Source organism: Coregonus clupeaformis, chromosome 8, assembly GCF_020615455.1.
Source record: "Coregonus clupeaformis isolate EN_2021a chromosome 8, ASM2061545v1, whole genome shotgun sequence".
NCBI classification, from domain to species: domain Eukaryota; kingdom Metazoa; phylum Chordata; class Actinopteri; order Salmoniformes; family Salmonidae; genus Coregonus; species Coregonus clupeaformis.
In genome coordinates, this window is record NC_059199.1 from 50697404 (window position 1) to 50703141 (window position 5738).

The window sequence follows — 5738 nt, forward strand, 5'->3', positions numbered from 1 at the left end:
ATCTGCCTTTGGCCTAAAGAGCAGGAATCTGGACTTCACCAAAGAAATCGGAAATACAGACATTGTCATCCTACAAGAAACATGGTATAGAGGAGACGGACCCACTGGTTGCCCTCTAGGTTACAGAGAGCTGGTAGTCCCATCCACCAAACTACCAGGTGTGAAACAGGGAAGGGACTCAGGGGGTATGCTAATTTGGTATAGAGCGGATCTAACTCACTCTATTAAATTAATCAAAACAGGAACATTTTACATTTGGTTAGAAATTCAAAAGGAAATTATCTCAACTGAAAAAATGTCCTCCTGTGTGCTATCTATATCCCCCCCACTAGAATCCCCATACTTTAATGAAGACAGTTTCTCCATCCTGGAGGGGGAAATCAATCATTTCCAGACCCAGGGACATGTACTAGTCTGTGGCGACCTAAATGCCAGAACTGGACAAGAACCTGACACCCTCAGCACACAGGGGGACAAACACCTACCTGGAGGTGACAGCATTCCCTCCCCCTTATGCCCCCCTAGGCACAACTACGACAACATAACCAACAAAAACGGGTCATGACTCCTGCAGCTCTGTCGCACACTGGGTATGCACATAGTCAATGGTAGGCTTCGAGGGGACTCCTATGGTAGGGACACCTATAGCTCATCTCTTGGCAGTAGTACTGTAGACTACTTTATCACTGACCTCAACCCAGAGTCTCTCAGAGCGTTCACAGTCAGCCCACTGACACCCCTATCAGACCACAGCAAAATCACAGTCTACTTGAACAGAGCAATACTCAATCCTGAGGCATCAAAGCCAAAGGAACTGAATAATATTAAGAAATGCTATAGCTGGAAGGAAAGTAGTGTTGAAACCTACCAAAAAACTATTAGGAAACAACAAATTCAATCCATTCTAGAAAACCTGGACAAAACGTTCCACTGTAATAGTAAAGGTGTAAACTTGGCAGTAGAAAACCTAAACAGTATATTTGACCTCTCAGCTTCCCTATCAAATCTAAAAATCTCTAACAGAAAACCAAAGAAAAGTAATAACAGTGATAAATGGTTTGATGAAGAATGCAAAAACCTAAGAAAGAAATTGAGAAACCTATCCAACCAAAAACATAGAGACCCAGAAAACCTGAGCCTACGCCTTCACTATGGTGAATCACTAAAACAATACAGAAATACACTATGGAAAAAGAAGGAACAGCATGTCAGAAATCAGCTCAATGTAATTGAAGAGTCCATAGACTCTAACCACTTCTGGGAAAATTGGAAAACACTAAACAAACAACAACACGAAGAGCTATCTATCCAAAATGGAGATGTATGGGTAAACCACTTCTCCAATCTTTTTGGCCCTATAACAGAGAACAAACAGCAAAAAAATACACATGATCAAATGCAAATCTTAGAATCAACTATTAAAGACTACCAAAACCCACTGGATTCTCCAATTACATTGAATGAACTACAGGACAAAATACAAACCCTCCAACCCAAAAAGTCCTGTGGTGTTGATGGTATCCTCAATGAAATGATCAAATATACAGACCACAAATTTCAATTAGCTATACTTAAACTCTTTAACATCATCCTTAGCTCTGGCATCTTCCCCAATATTTGGAACCAAGGACTGATCACCCCAATCCACAAAAGTGGAGACAAATTTGACCCCAATAACTACCGTGGGATATGCGTCAACAGCAACCTTGTGAAAATCCTCTGCATTATCATTAACAGCAGACTAGTTCATTTCCTCAGTGAAAACAATGTACTGAGCAAATGTCAAATTGGCTTTTTACCAAATTACCGTACGACAGACCACGTATTCACCCTGCACACCCTAATTGACAAACAAACAAACCAAAACAAAGGCAAAGTCTTCTCATGCTTTGTTGATTTCAAAAAATATTTTGACTCAATTTGGCATGAGGGTCTGCTATACAAATTGATGGAAAGTGTGGTTGGGGGAAAAACATACGACATTATAAAATCCATGTACACAAACAACAAGTGTGCGGTTAAAATTGGCAAAAAACACACACATTTCTTTCCACAGGGCCGTGGGGTGAGACAGGGATGCAGTTTAAGCCCCACCCTCTTCAACATATATATCAACGAATTGGCGAGGGCACTAGAACAGTCTGCAGCACCCGGCCTCACCCTACTAGAATCTGAAGTCAAATGTCTTCTGTTTGCTGATGATCTGGTGCTTCTGTCACCAACCAAGGAGGGCCTACAGCAGCACCTAGATCTTCTGCACAGATTCTGTCAGACCTGGGCCCTGACAGTAAATCTCAGTAAGACAAAAATAATGGTGTTCCAAAAAGGTCCAGTTGCCAGGACCACAAATACAAATTCCATCTAGACACCGTTGCCCTAGAGCACACAAAAAACGATACATACCTCGGCCTAAACATCAGCGCCACAGGTAACTTCCACAAAGCTGTGAACGATCTGAGAGACAAGGCAAGAAGGGCCTTCTATGCCATCAAAAGGAACATAAAATTTGACATACCAATTAGGATCTGTCTAAAAATACTTGAATCAGTTATAGAACCCATTGCCCTTTATGGTTCTGAGGTCTGGGGTCCGCTCACCAACCAAGAATTCACAAAATGGGACAAACACCAAATTGAGACTCTGCATGCAGAATTCTGCAAAAACATCCTCAGTGTACAACGTAAAACACCAAATAATGCATGCAGAGCAGAATTAGGCCAATACCCGCTAATTATCAAAATCCAGAAAAGAGCCGTTAAATTCTATAACCACTTAAAAGGAAGCGATTCCCAAACCTTCCATAACAAAGCCATCACCTACAGAGAGATGAACTTGGAGAAGAGTCCCCTAAGTAAGCTTGTCCTGGGCCTCTGTTCACAAACACAAACAGACCCCACACAGCCCCAGGAAACAACAACAACAACAACACAATTAGACCCAACCAAATCATGAGAAAACAAAAAGAGAATTACTTGACACATTGGAAAGAACAAACAAAAAAACTGAGCAAACTAGAATGCTATTTGGCCCTAAACAGAGAGTACACAGTGGCAGAATACCTGACCACTGTGACTGACCCAAACTTAAGGAAAGCTTTGACTATGTACAGACTCAGTGAGCATAGCCTTGCTACTGAGAAAGGCCGCCGTAGGCAGACCTGGCTCTCAAGAGAAGACAGGCTATGTGCACACTGCCCACAAAATGAGATGGAAACTGAGCTGCAATTCCTAACCTCCTGCCAAATGTATGACCATATTAGAGACACATATTTCCCTCAGATTACAGCGATCCACAAAGAATTCGAAAACAAACCCAATTTTGATAAACTCCCTTATCTACTGGGTGAAAAACCACAGTGTGCCATCACAGCTGCAAGATTTGTGACCTGTTGCCACAAGAAAAGGGCAACCAGTGAAGAACAAACACCATTGTAAATACAACCCATATTTATGTTTATTTATTTTCCCATTTGTACTTTAACTATTTGCACATTGTTACAACACTGTATATATACATAATATGACATTTGAAATGTCTTTATTCTTTTGAAACTTCTGAGTGTAATGTTTACTGTTAATATTTATTGTTTATTTCACTTTTGTTTACTATCTACTTCACTTGCTTTGGCAATGTTAACACACGTTTCCCATGCCAATAAAGCCCATAAATTGAAATTGAAATGGAATTGAGAGAGCGAGAGAGAGAGAGAGGGAGAGAGAGAGGAAAGGGAGAGAGAGAGAGAGGAAGAGAGGGGGCAGATGGGCAGGAAGTGAGGCTTCACTTCTTCCCCTGTCTCTTTCCCATCCCTCTCTTACTCCTTTATTTTTTCAATCCCTGCAATCTCTCTCTCTCTCTCTCTCTCTCTCTCTCTCTCTCTCTCTCTTCCTAAATGATGCTGTCTCACTGGATTCTTCATTTGACGAAGAGTATTGCATGGCAATCCATACTGTGATGTAGCTTTATCTGTTGTAGCTGTGTTTGTAGCCCCCCCCTCCATTTGAGGGAGTTATATGATTATGTACCAAGGTCATCGTAGGAGTGGATTACCTCCCATCTAATTTAATAATAATAATAATAAATATAATATGCCATTTAGCAGACGCTTTTATCCAAAGCGACTTACAGTCATGCGTGCATACATTTTTGTGTATGGGTGGTCCCGGGGATCGAACCCACTACCTTGGCGTTACAAGCGCCGTGCTCTACCAGCTGAGCTACAGAGGTCATGCTAAAAGTAAAGGAGAAATCCATGTGATATTCCTCGTTTACTGGACGAGCAGAAAAAGAATGAAATATGCGAGAGAGAAAGAGAGAGAGATAGAGAAAGAGAGAGAGAGAGGAGAAAGGAAGTAAAGACAGAGAGAGAATGAAACATGCGAGGAGAGAGAGACAGAGGGATCCAGGAGCCGTGGAAGAATCCCAGTGACAACCAGGAGTAATGAGGGGCAATGCTTCACTGTGATTACCCTGTGCCATTTCTCTTCTCCCAATGTTCCATTCACACTCCAGGAGAATGTTTTATCTGTGTCTGTGGTAGTGTGTGTGTGTCTGTCTGTGTGTGGGGGGGAGAATAATGTGTGTGTGGAGCAGGGAATGGTGGGGGGGGTTGCGTGTGAGAGAGAGTTTGAGAGAGTGAGAGAGAAAGAGACATTTACATTATATTTTACATTTTAGTCATTTAGCAGAGCGACTTACAGTTTTTAGTGAGTGCATACATTTTCATACTGGCCCCCCGTGGGAATCGAACCCACAACCCTGGCGTTGCGAACGCCATGCTCTACCAACTGAGCTACACAAGAAGAGAGAAGAAGAGAGAGAGAAGAGAGAGACAGAGAGAGAAAGAGAGGAGAGAGAGAGAGGAGGAGAGAAATGTTGTAAGGAAATGTATTGTACTTTGTCTTGTGGATGGCATGGGTGTATTGCACTTGCAAACAAAGTAGAAAGCCTGCTGAAGCAGGTAAAAAGGCAATAGCAAAATACTGTCACATTTGCTTTCCTTTAGGACAGGGGCTCATAGTACAGCAAAAAAAACTTATTTTCAGAGGCGTTTCACCGTTGTGAGAAATGTTGCCTGTAGAAGCAGCAGACCACTTTTCAGCCTGTGTCAATGTGCACCAGTGGATGTGTGTAGCTACTAAATATACCATAGCTGTATGTAGCTAATAAATATACTATAGCTGTGTGTAGCTACTAAATATACCATAGCTGTATGTAGCTAATACATATACCATAGCTGTGTAGCTACTAAATATACCATAGCTGTATGTAGCTAATAAATATACCATAGCTGTATGTAGCTACTAAATATACCATAGCTGTGTCTAGCTACTAAATATACTCGGTTCTAGCAACCCAGAGCAGACCAGGATGGTGGGTATTTATTAACAAAGATGGATAATCCGGGGAAGGTGTAGTTGGGGGCAGTAGTGGCTCGGCAGCCGCCGACAACCAGGCAGGGTTGGGGTGAAGGTTCCGGGAGAATGACTGTAGATAGAAACAAACGGAGGTAAGTACACGGCAAGCCAACAAGGTGCAAAACAACAAAACTAACGCTAGTAACTCAGAGGCTGATACGCTGACAAACATACTGTTCATGGCTAATGATCCGGCAGGGAATGGATGTCAGGTCAGAGCTTATGAAGGGTGATGATCAGGACCAGGTGTGCAGATAGCTGATGAGATGCAGGTGCGGGTAATCGGGAGATCTCCCGCCTAGCAACGTCGCCCGGCAACCAGGC

General features: G+C 42.4%; 1 non-coding gene across 1 annotated transcript; it reads right to left on the reverse strand.

Annotated features, from left to right (window-relative positions):
- Positions 1–4716: 4716 nt before the first annotated feature.
- On the reverse strand, positions 4717–4799 carry trnaa-cgc. Its single transcript has one exon. It is a non-coding gene; the product is annotated as a tRNA-Ala (tRNA).
- Between the last annotated feature and the right edge of the window lie 939 nt (positions 4800–5738).